Genomic DNA, 23,203 nt, shown 5'->3' with positions numbered 1-23,203 from the left:
GTCATTAATAGTAACAAAGTGGAGACTGCAATCGTGAGGGAAAATAGCTAAAATTGGAAGAAGACAAGACCATCGAAGAAGAATCAGGAAGACAAGGGCATTACAGAGATTTTCCGCTTATAATATTAAACCCATCAAAAACTATGAATGGAGTAATCTGGAGAGAAGAACAGCAATCCAGATATTGAAATCTCCAAAGAATTAAGAGAAGCAACTTGGGGTTTCCAGATGATTGTGCAAGGAGACAAGTGGGTGGCATAATCTGACGGTATGAGTTTTAAAACTGTGGCTCTGGAAGGGAGAAAAATTTGAAAGCAACAATGAGGAGCAAGTAGTCTGTCTATGCCATTTCCCAGCCCAGTGGTTCAAAGAGTATGGGAAAGAAAGCAGTCACCCATCTAGGAGGACAGAGGCAAAATATTATCTTTAATATTTGACTGCAGTTACGGGAGAAAAAGTGAAAGGGAGATAGAAGTTGCTGAGCTTTAAAGCCGAGATATTTTTGCTTAAGAAAAATGCATTCTAGAGAGAAGAGTTGGATTTTAAGAAATGGGGAAAAGGGGGATATAGGTTCCAAGTTAGGAGCTACTCAGAGTCAAATGGGAATGAGAGCCCAAGTAAAAGTCCAAACGGGCTTTGGGGTTCTTGTGGTAACTGATGTAAATGGAGATAGAGAACTTGATGCAGTTCATATTATATCTGGCAGATTTCAATAGTGAAGCTCTCCTCCTAACAGTTTAATTCTATGCTTTGGTAAGATAAGACTACCAAAGGCTATATTTTTGGACTGTATCTTTAAACCTAACTAAATCACCCTTTAAGATCCTATATTTGGCTTTTTTTTAATTTTTTTAAGTAGGCTCCTCGCCCAGTGTGGGGCTTGAACTCACAACTCTGAGATCAAGACCTGAGCTTAACTGACTGGGCCCCCTAAGCGCCCCCTTATATTTGACTCTTTTAAAAGTTGGTTACAAGAAATAGGTACATGAAATCCACTTGAGCATGTGTTGTACAATTTTTAATAGACTATAAAAAGTTAAAGATGTTTAGAGAAAATACTAAAAAATAATAATGCAAGGATATATGACTGAAAATAAATAATAAAAAGGTATACCTAAATCCAGTCAATTAAAATATATATATGTTAATTGTTAATGGACTGGGAGGGATGCGAAAAAATGTTAGTGGACTAAATACTCTGGTTAAAAAGTCAAAATTGTCAAGGTGTATATAGAGCAATACCCAACTACATATTTTCTATAAGAGATGCACTTTAAATATAAAGATGCTAGATTACAAATAAACAGATAGGAAAAGGTATACCATGCAAACAGCAAGCATTAGAAGATTGTAGTTGCTACAGTATTATCAGATAAAATAGACTTTAAGGCAGAGTATTACCAGAGATAAAGACAGACAATCCATAATAATAAAAGAGTCATGTCATCAATTTCCCGCTTAAGGCCCTTGCCTCTCAAGGAAGGCCATAACCAGGTGTAGTTTGGCTGTGGCTCAGTGAAATTGAGAGGAGGCAGGTTTATCCAAACTACAGAGCTGCTGTATTTCTTTCAAGTCTTCCCTTCTTCTTATGCACCTGCCCATTAAACCCTGATCAAATCATGCCTTATTCCTCATTTTACTTTAATTAGTACTAAATCTTGTGGCAGACTGGGAATCAAGTCTCAGGCATCAGCTCTCCTCTGAGGACCCCTTTGGTTAATCCATAACCTTTCAATACATTGTCAGATCCATTTTCTACTTGGTTATTTTGTGGGGCAACTAATATAAGTCATTCTTCAAGTTCTTTGTACAGCTCATAATATGCTGGAACTATCAGGAATATTCCAATTCGCATATAGGGATTATTCCTATTCCCTGTATCAATCCTTCTCTACTGTCACAGAAAAAGAAAGATATGTCTATACTGCATAGACATAGACTTAAGAGAAACAGAATACCCACATATGTCTATACAAATGATACTGCATTGAGATCTCAGAGGGAGCTTATATACTATCAGGGTGTGGATTCCTTTTCTTGAAGAGTGAGAAATTATTTTATAAAGTTGTTCTTTGGATTTGATTCTTTTCAGCTACAAATCACTAGTAGGCTGTTTTGTAAATGAATTCATCTCAAAAGATAAATATGGCTAGTTGCCAACAACAGAGTTGCTAAAAGATAGCAATACTCCCTGGAAAGAAGGTAAAAATGAATCTCAAAATTCTTATTATGAGTCATACCAAATTGTAACAAACTGTTTAGGGAAGAAGGAAAACATCAAGGAGAAGTTATCAGAGTACAACACTGTCAGATGCTATATACAGACTAGAAGATATACATAGAAGATGAACAGATAAAGTTTCACTTCTCTTTGCTACAATTTCAAAGCAGTGAATTTTACCCTATTATCAACATTAAATGAGAAAACTTGCTTTGCCACATTACTGGTTTCAAATCAATGTTGTTTTTACACATGTACATATATATGCATGCTCAGACACACATATGTATATATTTCTCTCTTAAAAGCATAATATTGGTGATTAGAATATGTACACAATTATCCTTACTTCATTTTCCAACATGTGTTTTCTTCTTTCTCTGTCACATAGCTTTCCATAAGGAACAGTAAAAATAAAACTTAAAGATTTTAACGTTTATTTATTTTTGAGACAGAGAGAGACAGAGCATGAACAGGGGAGGAGCAGAGAGAGAGGGAGACACAGAATCCGAAACAGGCTCCAGGATCTGAGCTGTCAGCACAGAGCCCGACGTGGGGCTCGAACTCACAGACCATGAGATGATGACCTGAGCTGAAGTCAGACACTTAACTGACTGAGCCACCCAGGTGCCCCAAAACTTAAAGATTTTAAAAGCTATTATCTGCTAAGAATTTTTTGGAGTTCACTTATATCAGTCCCAATATTTCCAGCTTTATTTCAGGAAATCAAATGTTTCAAATAACAATTCATCCTGTTTTGGATCTAAAAAGGCAATTAGAATCAAAGTGACAATATCTATAAGAATAAGAAAAAGAACTTTGCCCTTTAAGATGACCTGCTTCATTGCCAAATTGATTATTTAAAACAAAGATAAGTCTGTGTTAAGGTGAATGATGTAGATTTGGTTCTACAAAATCCATTCATTCTGGTCACTTTCCTCATCAACTTAAGTAGTCCTGCAGCAATCCACATTGATCACAAATAAATTAATAAATCAACCAGGTTCTAATCTATTTGTTTCATCAATGCAGCCAAAAGGTGTATGAATGAAAAAAAAGGTGTATGAATGAAAAAAATTGAAAAAGAGAAAAATAATAGCCTCTCTTTTATTCCTTTTTGTTTGTTTTCACTTGTGATGAAAATCCTTGAAACAGCTTGCTTTACAAAAAAGAAACAATTATGAGTCACAATTCATGTCATGGTCTTCAAAGGAAAGCAATCTACTAATAATGAAAATAGCTTATATCAATTATAATCCTGCCCTTTATTAACCAGACACGCCCCAAAACCCACACTCACATCCACAGTAAAACAGGAATCAAGCAATCAAATAATATGAAAGAGAAGGATATCAAGAAATCAAATGAAGTTATTAATATTTGGCATTCATGGGCTATAAAATGTACTGGCTTGCTAGTTTTATTATTAAACCACAAAAAAATGGGATTTCTTGCAGACTTCTTACCTATATTTAATCCTTCAAACATACACAAATAGACTTCCTGCATATTTTTAACCTTTAAAACACACACACATACATACTCATCACATGCATACACACATACACCTTTTAAGCACTCCACTTGCTCAGAGTGAACGAGAGCACATTTTAGTTCCCCAAAACTGAAGAAATTTCCAAGAAGTAGATACTCAACATGTCTGTTCTCCAGCTACCTTCTTTCCATTCAAAAATATAAACAATTTTTAGCAAATATTTCTTGAATATCTATCACATGCCAGGCATTGGAGTGTTAGAGTCTGTTATGAATGTTTTCTGAGCTCCTTCTCTTTTCTGTACTCAAGGAAAGGGTGGGTACCTCATGATCCCCCCTTTTTTCTTTGCCCCATAAGCTCTGTATGTATGCATGTACGCTTCATAATTTCAGCTCTCACCTTGTGCACTCCTTGAACTCATCTTAATGCATTGCCTCCAAATACAACCCAGATTCAACCACAAAATGGATATTTTATTTTATTTTTTTAACTTTTTTTATTATTTAAATCCAAGTTAGTTAACATATAGTGTAATAATGATTTGAGGAATAGGATTTAGTGATTCATCACTTACATATAACACCCAGTGCTCATCCCAACAAGTGCTCTCCTTAATACCCATCACCCACTTAGCCTATCCCCCAACCCAACACCCCACCAGCAACCCTCAGTTTGAGAGTCTCTTATGGTTTGTCTCCCTCTTTGTCTTTATCTTAACAAAATGGATATTTTAAACAAATTTTTACTGGAAGACAAAAGAGAAGTTAGATTACAATCACAAAGAGAAAATTTCTCACCATCCCATCAATCCCTGCTAGTTCTATTTCTCCTCCCAACCTATCTGATATATTGAAAATCCCCTAGCTGATATAGCCTACTTGGTAAAACAAAAGCCCAATAACATTCCAAACAGCCTCCACTAAATAAAGCCTCAGTAGGTAGCCAAATCCCAAGCAAGTGATATTTCCATTCCCCTAAAAAGCTTTAATTATCTACCTATAGGTATTATAACTATCTACAACGATATCACTTTTCTTCTCATTTGAATTCGGGCCACTGAACTAACGGCCCATGCAGTCTTCTTTTTTAGCATATCATTTACCTGAGCAAATAAACCCATGACCATCAATCTTTAATTTAGAAAAAGAAAGTCATATCTGGATTCTGGATAGCAGGGGGTATGCCCAAGCTATATACAGTCCTGGTTCTACTATGTTGCTCAGTCTTAAACCAGCTCCAAAGCAGAAATCTAAGTTGGGACACTGAAGTCAAAATTGTTTGGTTCCATTACACAAACTCAATGGGACTGCTTATAGGTAACCCCATGGATGCCTGTAGAGCCTCCTGTCGACATAATCCCTCCTGTCTGAAAGCCATCATTCTTCCTCCAACCACTGCCTTTCTCAATCCAAAACCCAAACTGCATGTTCAAGACTGTCTCCGAGTTCTTAGGTCCACAATAAGGAGAAATAAAAGTGTGCAAGTGGGTGAAATAGGGCAGGAGCATGCCACTTCTTGCTTATATAAGCAAAATTTCTTCAATTTTCCAGAACTCACAAAAGATGAATATATAAAGTAGATTAAAAAAAACAGATAAACCCTCAGTAAGTGTTAATTGCTGTTGTTGTTTGTTGTTGTTACAAATATTATTTCTATTTGTTCCTCTGTCAACCACGAGAAAAGAGAGCCAAACCAAGGTACTTTTTAAAAACAGGCACTTGCACTACAAGCAAACTGGAGGGAAGGAGGGCTATCCTTGCCAAGGACAAGTTTTAATTGATGACGGCTGCAACACTAATGAGGCTGCCTCCCATTGATATGGCTCCTGCTCCCAAGTACCCCTCAGAGGGGCAGCGGTAGAGACAGACAGAAACCACCCACTCTGTTGCCAGAACCTCCCACGTGGCAACATCAATAATCAGAACAGCACTGATTCTACGCCTTTAAATCCATGTTGTCAGTTCATACCATGTTTAGAGAAACAGACTCTCCTGGGAAATACTAGTTAATGAAATAACTAGAGAGAAACGAAGTGTTACTCTAAGGTGGTCCTTACGGTAGATGACTGGTGTTTATTATCAGGAAAGACCAGTGACATGTAAAACATTTCTTTCGAGGCTTATGAAGCTAAGACTTTCAAACGGTAAATTTAACAATTGTAAATAAAAATATTTCTATGTGCTTTCAGTTTTTCATGGGAACAAGATATTTTTAAGGCAGATACTCATTTCTGCAAAAGTCATGAATAACCAAAGTTTTGAACTGGAGTAGAAGAGGAGAAAATTAAGGTAATTCACTTCCACTAAACCTCAAAAACCCTAATATCTGATATAACTTTTCTTGTTTCTATCTAGAGTGGTTCCTTGAACTACTCATTTTATAAAAAAGTAACAGCTTCCACTGAGTGTTTACCATGTGCCACAGTTTACCACATACTTGTGGTGAATTGCCTCATTTTTTAGTCACAACTTTCTGGACAGGTACAGTTGCAAACGAGAAAGTTGAGGGATAGAAAAAATTATAATTTTCCCAAGTTCACATAACCAACAAGTGACTGCGCTGGGATTCAATGCACGCGGTCTGGTTCCTAACAAGCTCTTGTATCCACCACCTTTACTGCTTTCTTTATCTGATCAAATAGAGTTCGCCAAATAAGTTCATGTCTACTTAAAAGTAGAAGGTCAAACATTTAGAGGCAAATTCTTTGCAATCTTCTTCCCTATTTTCAAATTAAATCTAGACAAGTCAAGCACATATTTCAATATAACACAATTTTACTACATTTTTTTATATCACAATTCCCCTCACTCTCCAAAATCCACTATCAAGACCAGTCAATTTTACCTCCAAAAAAAAGTCCTGAATCAGTCCACTTCTCTCCAACTCCACTGCCATCATTTTATTCTGTTACTGCCATTCCTTTCCTGGATTACTGCAATAGCCTCCTAATTTATCTTTTTCTTTCCATTTATAGTCCCCACCCAATCCCTGAAATATAATCCCTCTACATAATAGTATGATTTTTATAAAATTTAAATCAGATTATGTCCTTCTTATGCTTAAAACCCTTCAGTGACTTTAGACTGTTCTCAGAATAAAATATAAACTCTAACGTAGCCACAAAGTCCTTCACAGTTAAGCCGATCAACCTCAGATCACACTCTTGCTCAGTGTGAGTTAGCCTCTCTGGTCTTTCTGTTCTTTTAAAGTAAGTAAGCTCAGTTCTGCCTCAGGGCCTTTGCATTTACTCTTCCCAGTAATATTCTCCACCTGGCCTTTGCATAGATGGCTGGCTCCATTTTACCCATTAGGACTCATCTGAATGTCACTACCCCAGAGAGGTTTCCCTGACCAATTGTCTAAAGTAGCACACACACACAGACACAATGTCCCCCTGCTTTGTCCATTACCATCTATGAAAGCCCACCTCTTATTTCCATTAAGTTATTTACCAAAATATGTAGTTATTATCTGCTTTCTCCACTAGAATGCAGGCCGAAGTAGAAGGACTATCTCTCTTATTTGTTGTTGTATTCCATGTCCAGCACAGAGTAGAAAGTCAATAAACATTTCTGAATACATGAATGAACTCTCCAAACTTCCTGCCCTGCTATTTTTCCTGCTTTGGAAACTCCTCTTAGGTACTCAAAAAATCGAGGAACTAAAGAATATTAGATCAGACTAAAGGGAAACCTGTATGTAAACATACACCAAAAGAAGTTAAAAATATTTCCATAATATACATACCACAAACTATACCCATAAATCTGCTTGAAAAGACTGTAAAATAGAAAATTTGGACAGGCATAATGCTTTCTGAAATTCATAAATTAGTCCAAATATCACATTGTCTAATTTTAAACAGGAAATAAAGGTTGAAAACTTTTTAAGGTAGCCTAATCTATCCTTGCTCCTTTACATGCTTTTTGCTTGTTTCAAAAAAAAAATGGGAATGCAAGCTGATGCAGCCACTCTGGAAGACAGTATGGAGGTTCCTCAAAAAACCAAAAATAGAACTACCCTACAACCCAGCAATTGCACGACTAGGCATTTATCCACGGGATACAGGTGTGCTGTTTGTTTCGAAGGACACATGCACCCCCATGTTTATAGCAGCACTATCGACAATAGCCAAAGTATGGAAAGAGCCCAAATGTCCATCGATGGATGAATGGATAAAGAAAATGTGGTATATATATACAATGGAGTATTACTCGGCAATCAAAAAGAATGAAGTCTTGCCATTTGCAACTATGTGGATGGAACTGGAGGGTATTATGCTAAGTAAAATTAGTCAGTCAGAGAAAGACAAAAATCATATGACTTCACTCATATGAGAACTTTAAGAGACAAAACAGATGAACATAAGGGAAAGGAAACAAAATTTAAAAACAGGGAGGGGGACAAAACAGAAGAGACTCATAAATATTGAGAACAAACTGAGGGTTACTGGAGGGGTTGTAGAAGGGGGGATGGGCTAAATGGGTAAGGGACACTAAGGAATCTACTCCTGAAATCATTGTTGCACTATATGCTAACTAGTTAGGATGTAAATTTTAAAAAATAAAAAATAAAATTAAAAAAAAAACAACTAAAAGAAAATCTCAGATTCTACTTAGTTTTTATACAATTTGAAATGCAACTTTTCACCACCTCAACGGGAAGGTTGCAAAAATTACAAAAAATTATAATCAACAATAAGGTATTTTTGTAATAGGTTAAACATGTGTATACATCTTTGGTTAACTGTGTCGATATATTTTCATCGCCTAATGGTCAGATTTCTGGGCAAATTTATTGTCTGTTTCAAAGCCTGGAAGGTAGCCATATTTAGTATGCCAAGAGTAAAGACAAAGAATATGCCAAAGCAGGAAATATTATAGGAAGATAATTCAATGAGAAATGTAAAGCAAACTACTCAAAGTGATACTCAAATTTCAAGACCCAGTGAATCTCCTATTAAAAATCACCAGTTGGCAATTTCTGCATAAATGATTATTTCCTGCAGTCTAAGACTCTATGGGATTTTTGCTTAATGTAACATTTATTGATTTCTTATTATGTACAAACTGATACATGTAATTTTAAAGTTGAATAATGTTAAATATGGTCCCTGCTTTTTAACTGATTAATGATTTATCAAATTATGCACACTTGTAAACAACTCTTGACTCAAATACCTCTTAATCCCAGGTAGAAAGTCCCAACTGACTTCATGATCTCGTGTCAAGAATTTCTTCACAGTGATGCTGTATTTCTGTATTTCTGATATCTTTTCACTACAGAAAAAAATAAAATATACAACTATGATTAATTTATTCTATCTTTCTTGTACATTACAATTCATTTCAGATATCTGACATGAACATTGAGAGTTTATATACTGAAGCATGTAAACTAAAAGCAAGTCCTCCAGACCTGATTCCAAGGTCCTGACTCAGCCAAAATTCAGACTTGAATACAAGTGCAAATGATAGTCTCATGCCCTCAGGAAATAAGAGTGGTTCAAAGTGCTAAATCCAGCTAGCAGTTGCAAAATATCACCTATTGCTTATGTATTGCATTACCTGACTTCATGAGATTAACCTGGGCAGAATTTCAGTTTTAACATGGATTAAATGGAAAACTGAATGATAGGTCAAAAACTCTAATGTCAAAATTACTGGAAGAAAGAAAGTGACTTTTCTTCATTACGGGATGTACTGAATATCTACTCTGTATGTCGCTTATACTAGGCACGCCGACAGTTTTTCGTCTTTAATTGGACAACATTAGAACATCATTTACTGAAGATACACCCATGCAGGCAAATATTTATCCAAAGAGAAATGTGCAATATAATAAATGACATCTGCTTAATAAAACTTTATACCACTCTACAAAAAATAACTCACCTGCCTTTTATTTTATTTAATAAAAATTTGCTATACTCAGTGGAGTACAGTAAAGTGGAGACACCACGTTCTTTCTTAAATGTAAGAAAAGACGGTGTCTGTTACCTTTACCTTTTATGAGTTGCCTGCTCTCCGTATTTGGCAAGACAAATAGAATTACATACTGTGAGTGACTCAGAACAGAACTTCACTATCAATCATCTGCCTGGCTCTGCACAAATTCTGTAGGGCATTCAGGACATTTTGCTGCCTATGAATATTTTAGACAAGAAGAATCCCTGAAAGCTTCCTGATGGATTAATACAAGAAAGGAGGACGTTTTCATGTTTTATAGCTATTTGCTAAAGTACTACGGCCATTACTACACTCCAATGAAAAGATGCCTCTTTAAACAGAGAGAAGCAGCTCTGTGGAAGACTTCTGGCTCCCTTTATCATAAATTGATTTCAAAGTAATGATATATAATATATAAATATTGCATGTACTCCTCTGCAGAAAATGAAATGCTATACTGGTGCCAACACCTTTACACCCAGAAATAATTGTGGAAAAAAGAAGAAGAAGGAAGAAAATGTATGCCAGCCATTAAAGAAAAGAAGTTTGCTCATGTACCTATTTAGCTTTGCCAATGAAATAAAAAGCAATTTATTAGCTTCTCTATCATTTTACTGTGGGATTCACATCCATGAATAAGCAGCAGAGTACTATTCTCAACAGCAGTTCACAACTCCTCAAATAAAGCTTATACTTTATTTTAAAGGTAACAGAAAATTTAGAAACCACAGGAAAATAAACAAAATATTCACTTGTGGGCCCACTATTATCAATATGATATTTTGAAGTATTTCCTTCCAGTTTTTAATGTATTTTATATGCAGTATTCTGTATCTTACTTTTCACTGATATTTAAACATTTTATCATGTTATTATAAAGTCTTCATAAACATTTTAATAGCTAAATAACATTCCATTAAGAATATGTAGCAAAGCTGGGGCTCCTGGGTGGCTCAGTTTGTTAAGCATCAGACTTCAGCTCACTCAGACCATGATCTCACCATTCTTGAGTTTGAGCCCTGAGTCGGGCTCTGCGTTTACAGTGCAGAGCCTGGAGACTGCTTGGGATTCTCTGTCTCCCTCTCTCTCTGCTCCGCCCCACCCTCAAAAATAAATAAACATTTTTTAAAAAGAATATGTAACAAAGTTGAGTTAATATTGGTCCATGTCAGATATTTAGAAGATGTCCAATATTTGCTCCTGTAAATATCAGTATTTCACATCACCATTCACATTTATTTTCTTTATTTTTGATTACTTTAACTTTTTTCTTTCTGAATTAAGCAATCTCTATTCTAGAAATAGTGGGCTAATGCACTTAACTTCCCAGTGACAAAACAGGTCTTTTTTGTTTTTTTTTTTTAGTGTCTCTTCTATTACTAACATATAGAAAGTTCACATATATCTAGAGAATAAACTAATGACTATCAATTATAATGTATTTTATAATTTATTAACATTCTCAAAACTGCACTGCGATGCATAATTACGTCAGTTTTTCAAATTAATAAATTGTGGACAAATGAGTTTAATTGCTCTAATCAAGCACAAACAGTAAGTTGTGGAGCTAATACTTTACCCCATGCTTTTCCAACTTCAAGGGCCACCCTCTTCTTATCATATTGATGAGGAAGGGAACTAGGAGAAAATACTGTCTAGTTGTTGTGAGCATGAGGACTCGAGTCCAACAGCCTTGATCCAGAACCCACTTCTGCCACTTACTCTTTCTGTGATCTTGTATAAATTATTTATACCCTCTGTGCTTCAGTTTGCGAATCCCTTGAACTCTGATGATAATAAAAATATATATATATTAAATCTAGCATAGGTTTGTTTTAAAAATCAAATGAGAAAATTCAATTTACTAAGCACAGTTTACTAAGCACATGATTAATGTCCACATTTGTTTTTTACCTACTTGTTAGCTTAAGTTTTCCATACACTTTAATACAGAGTTTAATTGGATACATTGTCCATATTTACACTCTGACGTAGATGATATACATTTCATCCTCCATTAAGAGTAAATATGAAACAAAGCTACACCTCAGAACTATCATCCGCCATCTAAAAAAGCATAGGGGCGCCTGAGTGGCTCATCGGTTGGGTGTCCGACTTCAGCTCAGTCATGATCTCGCTGCCCGTGGGTTTGAGCCCCGCGTTGGGCTCTGTGCTGACAGCTCAGAGCCTGTAGCCTGCTTCCGATTCTGTGTCTCCCTCTCTCTCTCTGCCCCTCCCCTTCTCCTGCTCTGTCTCTATCTCTCAAGAATAAACATTAAAAAAAAAATAAAAAAGTATAAAGTAGATTACTTAATCAACCCATATATGGATACAATGCTTATATTTGTTAAAGCTTCAAATTAACTGATCTAGCTACACCTCCAAAAAGTGTTCAGTACAAAAATATAGTTCATATCATTCAAATGAGATCATCTGATCACTCCCTACTCTGGCATTATACCCTCACATGACCTTGTACATGGCCTTAAGCATAATTAACTTTAAAAATAGCAGAGTAAGCTATGTTTATAGCTTTAGTTACTATCAGTACACACTAGAATGAGAACATTGAATAACACTAGAAAAATTAATTTGGACTTCTTGCCAATAACGAAATCAAATTTATTTAGGTCAAGAGACAAGTCTTAAATATGCATGTATGCACACACACACACACACACACACACACCCATAGTAATTAATGACAAAGGATGAAAAGCAAAGAAAAAGTATCAGAACAGGTTTCAGCATGAACAATTGAATCAGTCAAGGTTCAACCAGGAAAAGACGCACGTGAACTATAGCCTAAGAAATTTATTATAAGTATCATCGCATACAATTAGAGAAAGGGCTAGGCAAGTGAGATCCAAGCAGGAAGTTGTAGGATCAGAATAAGAGTGACGAGTCAGGCAATCTGAGAAACCAAGCACATCTAACCACTGAAATGGGCTGTGAAAGGCAGGGTCATGGAGAGATCTATGCGTGCTTCTGTGCAGCTACCACTTATGTGAGCCCACTACAGAGAGTCTGGAAGTGGGCCTGGAGCCACTATGGGTCAGTTAAGGTCAGTAGTCAGGAAAAAAAGCTGTATGCAGAGCAAGAACCAGCTGGAACCTGCCAGCACCTGCTGGTACCTCTGCATCTATAGGCAACTGCATCTAAACATACTAGCCTGCTGGGGATATGGTTACTGTTTCATTTCTGCTTTCCAAATCTTGCATAAAGTTCTCTTTTGGCTAATGCTAACCTAAAGCCACACAGAGAGGAGCATTCTAACACATATGGTTTCAGCATAACTGACACAGTACAAACCACCACAAGAGTCTGGATTGAATGGACAGGTAATTAGCATTATAACACAGCATGCCTATTCTAACAGTTCTTGTTATCCTAAGGAAAAAACAGTCAACATGCTAGTATCAGGGAAAACTGCAACATTAAATGGGGAAAAAAGCAAAAATATTTCTTTTCAAACCAAAACATAAGAAATAAAATGGGAATAAACAAATAAAATTGTCTGATTTGCATGCCTGGGGGAAATATGATCTAGTAAGATTACTCTTCTCAAGATAACAAATTGTTTCCTCATTAATCATCACTACCATTAAACAAGATTCATTCAGCTAGAATCTTTGTCGCTCATCTATTATAGTTTATGAAGACAATGCAGGATTTTCAAGAATATTTTTTCAAATTTTTGAAGGGAAAAATAAAACTTAGAAGGCCAAAAAACAAAATGCAAGAAGGCAAGAGAAGGGCTAAATGATTTCACTCCATCAATCTGAATGGGACTGATGGAATGTGAAATAAGTTCTAGGGCAAAAATACGCCATGGAACAATAGGAAATGTCAAATATTATTTATTTGTTTAGCTTTATAAGACACAGGTAGGAAAGGAGAAACGGGAAAAAATGTTTTCTTTAAATAAAATGTCTAAAATATTTTAGGCACTGAAACGTGCCCAATATCCGTCAAATAAGAAATGTAAGGCCACCATTTAAAAAAAAAAAACACATATTTTCTAAAAAAAAATTATAAAGGTAACTATGGGATTTCACAGTGAGGCTAGTTTATAAAAACAAATTAAAATGATACATAATTATCTAGTAATAGAAAGACTGTCTGAATTATCAAAATGAAAGAAATTTTAATCTGAATTACTCCAACTCATTGTTACAACAATTTCAATTTAAAATCAATTATTTATTACAAATCAAAACCACACTGAGATACCACCTCATGCCGGTCAAAGTGGCTAACATGAACAAATCAGGAGACTATAGATCCTGGCGAGGATGTGGAGAAACAGGAACCCTCTTGCACTGTTGGTGGGAATGCAAACTGGTGCAGCCACTCTGGAAAACAGTGTGGAGGTTCCTCAAAAAATTAAAAATAGACCTACCCTATGACCCAGCAATAGCACTGCTAGGAATTTACCCAAGGGATACAGGAGTGCTGATGCATAGGGGCACTTGTACCCCAATGTTTATAGCAGCACTTTCAACAATAGCCAAATTATGGAAACGGCCTAAATGCCCATCAACTGATGAATGGATAAAGAAGATGTGGTTTGTATATACAATGGAATACTACCAGGCAATGAGAAAGAGTGAAATCTGGCCATTTGCAGCAACATGGATGGAACTGGAGGGTATTATGCTAAGTGAAATAAGTCTGTCAGAGAAAGACAGATACCATGTTTTCACTCACATGTGGATCCTGAGAAACTGAACAGAAGACCATGGGGGAGGGGAAGGGGGAAAAAAAGTTACAAAGAGGGAGAGAGGCATACCACAAGAGACTCATAAAAAAACCACTTTAAAAAACCTCTTTAAAAAAACCACAAGAGACTCTGAGAACAGAGGGTTGATGGGGGGGTGAGGGAAAGGGGAAACTGGGTGATGGGCATTGAGGAAGGCACCCATTAGGATGAGCACTGGGTGTTATATGGAAACCAATTTGACAATAAATTATATTTAAAACAAAACAAAACAAAAAAATCAATTATTTATTATTTCATGTATACTACTGCCACATGAGGCGTTAAGTACACAAAGGTGAATAAAATATATATAAAGGGAAATCTGCCATTTGTGTTATCCTGCCAAAATATGAACCTCTTTCTAGTTTGTGTACAAGGTCTCCACTTTATTATCTTGATAGAAGAGCAAATGCTTCTTACCACACAGGAGCTGAAAATGTTAGAAGCTCACACCCCAGCCATTCTTGCAGATAGAGAATCATCTTATGACCTAGGCTCTGGCAATCAAATATAACCATATCTGAAGGACTCATCCCCACTGCCTGCAGATGCAGTATTGGTAATAGAGGCTGTAAGGCCTAGGCTCAGAAATGGCATGTGGTCGTGGCTGTGGTAAAGTTGAGTTGTTGGCATCAAAGAGGCAGCAGTACAGGTATTGACTGGTGCTCTTCCATGGTTTCCTCTTTGGACCAGTTCCAGTGCAAGATTTGGAGCTTTGTTCCTAGAAATATTTTTCCATGCCTTATATTCCAGCCTTCCATCAAACCTAGAAGATACTCAATATATTCTTTCAATAAACTATTTTTTTTTTGCCTAACTGGAACCAGTATCTGTTGCTTGAAAATAAGAACTTTGAGTGATAGAACATGTTTCCCACCTTCAAAGGGTTCACAGTCTCTAAATGATAATACCACATAAAAGGCAGAAGTATGGTATGTCTAATTAATAATCAACATCTCCACTGTTAGTTATCAAATGTCCTTTAAACATAGAATGTCCAAAACTGGAACTCAAACTGGACCCCCTGTCACTTTTGTTTGAGTCAGTGATTGTTCTGACAAAAACCCATAAGACTTCTTAAAACCACCCTCTTCCTTGTTGCCAGTATTCAATATACCATACATCACCAAGTCCTACCAATCTGGGTTTCTACATCTTTTTTTTTTTTTTAACGTTTATTTATTTTTGAGACAGAGAGAGACAGAGCATGAACGAGGGAGGGGCAGAGAGAGAGGGAGACACAGAATAGGAAGCAGGCTCCAGGCTCCGAGCCATCAGCCCAGAGCCCGACGCGGGGCTCGAACTCACGGACTGTGAGATCATGACCTGAGCTGAAGTCAGATGCTTAACCGACTGAGCCACCCAGGCGCCCCGGGTTTCTACATCTTTAATCATTCACTTCTCTGGGGTATCATCACCACCCCCAAAGGCTAAGCATTCATGATCTCTCACTGGGCTTCACTCTTTCTTATAAGAAAGCCAACTATCAACTATCCATAGACATAACAACATTGTGAAATCCAAGAACCACAGGTGAGGCCAAAGCCCTCCTTAAACAACAGAGACTAAGAAGGACTGCATTAGAAGGGTGAATGTTTCATCTTATCTTCTCCTGCCCTTGGACTGGGATTTATACCATCAGCTCCTGTTCACAGGCCTTCACTCTCAGACTAAATTATACCACTGGGTTTCCTGGGTCACCAGCTTGCAGACTGTGGGACTTCTCAGTCTCCAAAATTACATCAGCCAATTCCTCATAATAAAGATAGATAGATAGATCTGTCTCTGAAGAAACCTGACTAATAGAGTTACCTATAAGGAAAGGGAGGGAAAACCAAAAGCTAGCTTTTCAGCATATATCTTGCTTTGGGTATTTGATATTGAGAATGCATAAATATTTCATATAAATATAAAACAAATGTTTTTAAAAAGCAATCCCAAAATAAACAAAAGTAAAAAGAAATTTAGAAGCCAAATGGTATAACAAATATAGGACAACTTGAGAATCAGTAAAAACAATAACTGCAATGGATTGAAAAAGCAAAAATACCAAAATTCATGAATACATAATGAAACTTAAAAAAAAAGTTGCATGGGGGGCGTGGATGGCTCAGTGAGTTGAGTGGTCAACTCTTAATTTCAGCTCAGGTCATAATCCTAGGGTACGGTGATCAAGTCCTGCATTGAACCCCCCCATCAGGTTCTGTGCTGAGGGCGGAGCCCACTTAAGATTCTCTCTTTCTCTCCCTCTGCCCCTCTTCCCTGCTCACACACTCTCTGTCACTCTACAATAAAAAATAAAGTGCATTAAAAAAAATCATTGCACACCTTAAGAAAATATTAGGGAACCAAAGTCATTATTTTGAAAACTGATAAATCTTGACTTTCTTGCATGAACTCAGGATTTTCAAGGTAATTAAATCGTTGATTAGAAGTTTCTCTTTATTTGGGCGCCTGGGTGGCTCAATTGGTTAAGAAGTGTCTCTTTTTTTTCGACGTTTTTTTTATTTATTTTTGGACAGAGAGAGACAGAGCATGAACGGGGGAGGGGCAGAGAGAGAGGGAGACACAGAATCGGAAACAGGCTCCAGGCTCCGAGCCATCAGCCCAGAGCCTGACGCGGGGCTCGAACTCACGGACCGCGAGATCGTGACCTGGCTGAAGTCGGACGCTTAACCGACGGCGCCACCCAGGCGCCCCAAGAAGTGTCTCTTTATAGAAATATTCCAAGTAATAAATTTTAAAGGGAGACTTAAGACATCATTTTGCAACTCCTAATAAAATAACATCCAGGAAGTTATCATCAGTAGCTGCTAGCATCAACAAAAGGGAGACAATCAGATAACCTGTGACTTCTATTCTTTAAGAAACGTTCTGGCAAACCACAAAAAAAAGATAAGGAAATATAAGGAGGAGAAGAAAAGAAAAGAAAAAAGAGAAACAAAAGAAAAGTAAATCAAACTGCATCTGGTCAAGCCTCTAAATCTAACTACTAATTTATATAAAATGAGGGAGAAAGAGGAACCTGTTAAAGAAAAAACAACAACAACAACACAGAACTGTAGTCAGCAAAATCCACACTGGAGGAAAATTTGCAGAAAAAAATGTAATGAAAAAAGAAAAAGAATAAATGAGAGGAAAAAACTAAAATAGATTTCAGATAAATTTTCAATTGCTTGTCATTATGGACGCTGTTAGGATCCATATTTGAACCAGAAAAAATTATGGGGGTGCCTGGGTGACTCAGTCAGTTAAGCCTGACTCTTGACTTCAACTCAGGTCATGATCTCATGGTTCATGAGATTGAGCCCTGCGTCAGGCTCTGCACTGACAGTGCGGTGCCCGCTTGGGATTCTCTCTTCCGCTCTCCCTGCCCTTCCCTTGCTGGTGCTCTCTTTCTCTCAAAATAAATAAATAAACTTTTAAAAAAATAAATAAACAATAAACAATTATGAGACCATCAGGAGGAATACTTGAACACTTGATATTTGATGACATTAAGTAAAGTTTTAGAAGTGATGATGGCATAGTGATTATATTTTTAAGAGCCTTTATTATTTAGAAACAAATACTGAAATGATTTCAAAGGAAATGATATGAAGTATTAATAATGATATGAAGAGTATTAATAAATGAAACCAGGCTATTTATTATAATTATAATCACTGTTAAAGCTGGAACCAGGAACAAAAGAATTCATTATGCTGGTATCAGAAACATATATATGTTTGAAATTTTTCACAATAAAAAGATTTTTTATTTTTTTTTTTTAATTTTTTTTTCAACGTTTTTTATTTATTTTTGGGACAGAGAGAGACAGAGCATGAACGGGGGAGGGGCAGACAGAGAGGGAGACACAGAATCGGAAGCAGGCTCCAGGCTCTGAGCCATCGGCCCAGAGCCCGACGCGGGGCTCGAACTCACGGACCGCGAGATCGTGACCTGGCTGAAGTCGGACGCTTAACCGACTGCGCCACCCAGGCGCCCCTAAAAAGATTTTTTAGTGCTATGTAAATAATGATATTTTTAGAAATTTAAAATCTAGAGGGCTTCTCAATAAAATATCAGCAAATTGAATATAATTATTACTTTTGCATCAAAATGGCAAAACTCTAGGCTTTCTAAGTAATACATATGGAAAGATTAGAAATTCAGTCAATAGTTCCAAAATAGTCCAAAGGTTCAAAAGACAAAAAGAGGATAAAGGGATAAATGAAACTTTATCATTCTTTCAAAAGATAGAAAACAAGAAAAAAAAATTTTAAGTAAGGTAAACATAAAACACAAAGTAAGATGGCAAAAACTAGTTCAAATAGACAGTAAAAAAGCATGAACTGACAGAAAACAAGAGGAATTGAGGGATCAAGTATAATAGCGAGAGAGGTCTGAAGGCTGTAGGCTCTACAGTGCAGCCCCTCACCTCCCCAAAATACTACACCCAAACACAGACACACACACACACACACACACACACACACACACACAGAATAAGCTATTCACTCATCCATTCAAAAAACTAATGAGAAGCCACTAAGTCCTTGGTACTGTCTAGGAACCAGTGATACAACAGTAAACAATACAGGCAGGATGCCTTCCCTTGTGGAGCTTACAGTCTAGTGGAAAAAAGCCTAGAAAAATACAGGCAATTCCAATCCAATGTGTGAAATGCTATTATGGGGTTTCTAAAGATACTGTGATAAATGGAGAAAAAGTTTTATACACATTATGTGCTTTTCTTTTAAGAATGAGTTGTATTAAAATATGCAAGCCCTGGGGCGCCTGGGTGGCGCAGTCGGTTAAGCGTCCGACTTCAGCCAGGTCACGATCTCGCGGTCCGTGAGTTCGAGCCCCACGTCAGGCTCTGGGCTGATGGCTCGGAGCCTGGAGCCTGTTTCCGATTCTGTGTCTCCCTCTCTCTCTGCCCCTCCCCCATTCATGCTCTGTCTCTCTCTGTCCCAAAAATTGAAAAATTAAAAAAAATTAAAAAAAAAAAACGTTGTAAAATATGCAAGCCCTAAGAAATATTAATACATGTAGAGAAATAATATTCACCATCACATCATACTGATGCACAAAGCCATAGGGCACTCCTGATTCTTGTCACTAGAGTCCAAGATAGATTCTCAGCTGCACACATGAAATAAGAGTGCCCACTCCAGCCTGAAGAGGGCCCAGTTTAGAATAGTCTTGCGTAATGCCAGAAAGATCATGACAGTACAGAAAGTCTCATCAGGAAAACAGGAAGTGTGCTAAATAGTTTGAACACAGAGTATTTTCTGCAAGGAACCATAAAAAATGATGGAAGGGCTGAAGGATCAAAAAGGTTTTGGTAAGGTGAGGAAAACCACAGAATAAGAAGCACAGAGGGGCATCTGGGTGGCTCAGTTGGTTAAGCATACAACTCTTGGTTTGGGCTCAGGTCATGATCTCACAGTTCATGAGATGGAGCCCCTGGTCAGGCTCTGTGCTGCCATTGCAGAGCCCATTTGAGATTCTCTCTCTCCTCTCTCTCCGCCTCTCTCTCTCTCTCAAAATAAATAAATAAACTTAAAGGAAAAAGAAGCAGGAGCAGAGAAGCTGCTACCAATCCTTGGGCTGGAATAACAAAATGGAGGAACCCAGGGCACACTGACAGCTAGCACTGCTGGGAAATGCTGCTGCCACTGATACCCTGTTTGAACCACCTAAAGTCACTGGGAACAGTAGTCCTGCCTGGCCTCACTGCTGATACCTCTGAAGCCACAAGAACCACCTCTATCATTGGTGGAACTACCAAAGGACACTACACGTTATAGTTGTATAGGTGTTGGAAATGCCACCAGAAGCAGAGGCTATTCCTCTCTTTCCATGTCTACTACAGATGTCTCCCATTAGTCAAATCTAACTGGCAGCTACTTGGCAAAAAGAGTCTGGAAATTGAAGTTTGCAAGCATCCAGCTTCCTGGTACACATAGTAAGACATGGAAGGGCAGGAGTGGATCTAAGAGCAGCCCAAAGATAGCCCAGCACACTACTTGGGCTACTCAGCATCCATTCTCTCCCTTCTATCCATATTTAACTTTCTTATAACAACTTGCTATCTGGATGAATATAAGTTAGGGATTCAAAAATTGAGCAGAAGCCATGACTCCATACTGAGCTGACTTAAACCACTTGAGCCCATCAAATAAACATAGCATGTACCTGGGTGGTGACCACCACCAGGGGATGGTCAATTGCAATGAACTGTAGCCCCAAATTTCTAAAATAAAGCAACATGTCACCTACTGTTAGTTGACAATTAGGATTCTATACTATACGGTTTAGGCTTTACATAACAACATGGGATTTTTGTTCCCAATAGACAAAAAGTAGCATACTACCAAACTATTTATTTCACTGAGCACTAACTTAACAATAACTGTAGCTGAAATAATTTAAATACCTCTAAATTAGAGAAATTACATCAATATATGGCTATTTGGCTCTAGCAATTAAACTAGAAATTATTAATATATTCACTAATGACTCAAAAGTTTTACAATAAGAAATAAAACATTCTATTCCTGAAAGATTGTTTCAAATTGGCTCAGCTATTTACTGGTAAGCATATTACAATTTTATTTATCTAGATTTTATGATTATTTCTAACTTTTATATATCCCACATTTAAAAGGTAATTTTTTTAATGTTTGTTTTTTGTTTTTGAGAGAGAGAGACAGAGTGTGAGCAGGGGAGGGTGGAGAGAGGAGACACAGAATCCAAAGTAGACTCCAGACTCTGAGCTGTTTGCACAGAGCCCAGCATGGGGCTGGAACCCACAAACCATGAGATCATGACCTGAGCCGAAGTCAGACATTTAACCAACTGAGCCACCCAGGTGCCCCTATATATCCCATATTTAAAACAAAGGTTGGTTTATAAGATATCAACATTGACATTACAATAACCCATACAATTACCATTATGTTCCATAAAAATATAAGTGAACAATAAGAAGAGAAATCTTTTATTCTTTAATGTATGCCAGTGCCAAAAAAATTCAGTTGACTGAAAAAAATCATCATGTTTGATATATCAGGATAACTTCAATATATAAAATGTCATCTGCCAGGTGTAAACGCAAAATGATTCCCTGTTTTCTAAAATTCCCATTCATCCATTGTATAATATATCTTGCTTCATGCTGTTTTACATTATGTAAAATAAACAATGAATACAGACTCTGGGTTTTAATGCCTGAGGTGTGAAATTAGTTCTCTGCCAAGTGTGTTTTTGATTGTTAGAGATTTAAAACATTCAGAAGTATGTCAGTCTGAGACAACATTTCTTCAGTTCACTTACAAGAAAAGTTATCTAGATATTTAAATGAAGCAAATGGGACAATGTTATAGAATGTGCTGTTGTGATTTTGCACAGAGTCTTTGGTATTCATTGGATTTTATACATACCACTAACCACGGCAATAAATAGTTCCCATACTCAGTTTTCCTAATTTTTCCTCTGAGGCTCCTTTACATTGCAGTTATCACAAATCCTCCATTATAACAAGATCATCTTGTTTACAAAAGTATAATCTCAAAAAACATTTGCATCTCTAATGTAATTAAGTACTTCTTCGCATGATAATGTGTCCTTCCTAATCTTCTATTTGAAAATTTCCTTATCAGCACTGAATAGAAATATTTTCCTGGTTAATAAAATGCTTTGGAGACCTCTGAGTTAAGATGGTGGAATAAAACTGCTGCACATAATTTCCTCTCCCAACATCCAATTCAGTGAAACACAGGAAAAATTCAGCAGCAACTATGCAATTCAATACCATGAAGCTCAAGAAGTGGCACCAAAAGGAGGAGAAAAGATGAGACTCTGGAGCAGAGTGTGAGGTATTTTACAGTGAGGCACTTACTGCCTCACACACACCTCTCCCTCAGAAACCAGACAGTCCTTTCTGAATACCCTCAAATCTGGGAAAAATGAACCAAGTGATATTTTGATGGGGAGAAGTGGAAAGAGCTACAGAGAAGAAACAAGTAAGGCTCAGGAAATGTACAATAAAGCTAGAACACTGAGTGTCTCTAATGGAGGCAAAGCCTCCATGGCTACACATGAGGAATAAAGAATAGGGCAGATCCATTTCCCTGTTTCCTCAGTAAGAACAAAACATGTATTCTAATTAGTTTCAGGGGACCCTATTGTGGGCTGTTTAACAAAACCTCAGAAGTGAGAATGGAGACCAAATATTCTAACACAGCATATAGAGGATTCAACTCAACTTTCCTCGCAGCCCCACCCCACAGTCCTTCACCATGGAACACACAGAAATATGCAGCCATCAATTATAATATGTTGAAGAAAATTACTGTCTCTCATAGAAGCAACAGTGAATCACCTCTGATTTTATTTGAGTGTTCTCTTTTTTTTTCTTACTAAATATGGGTAAAGGTTGACAATTTTGTTTATCTTTTCAAAAATAACTTTTAGAAAAAAAAAAAAAAAGGTTACAGTGGGAGAGAGCCAAAGCATAAGAGACTCTTAAAAACTGAGAACAAACTGACGGTTGATGGGGGGTGGGAGGGGAGGGCATTGAAGAGGGCATCTTTTGGGATGAGCACTGGGTGTTGTATGGAAACCAATTTGACAATACATTTCATATATTAAAAAAAATAACTTTTAGATTTGTTGATTTTTTTGTTTTCTATTCTTTATTTTATTTCTTTCTGCTCTAATCTTAGTCTCCTTCCTTCTGCTAACTTTGGACTTGTTTTGTTTTGTTTTTTTCTAGTTCCTTGAGGTGT

Source organism: Neofelis nebulosa, chromosome 4 (genome assembly GCF_028018385.1).
Source record: "Neofelis nebulosa isolate mNeoNeb1 chromosome 4, mNeoNeb1.pri, whole genome shotgun sequence".
Classification (NCBI taxonomy): domain Eukaryota; kingdom Metazoa; phylum Chordata; class Mammalia; order Carnivora; family Felidae; genus Neofelis; species Neofelis nebulosa.
This window is presented reverse-complemented; position numbering follows the sequence as displayed.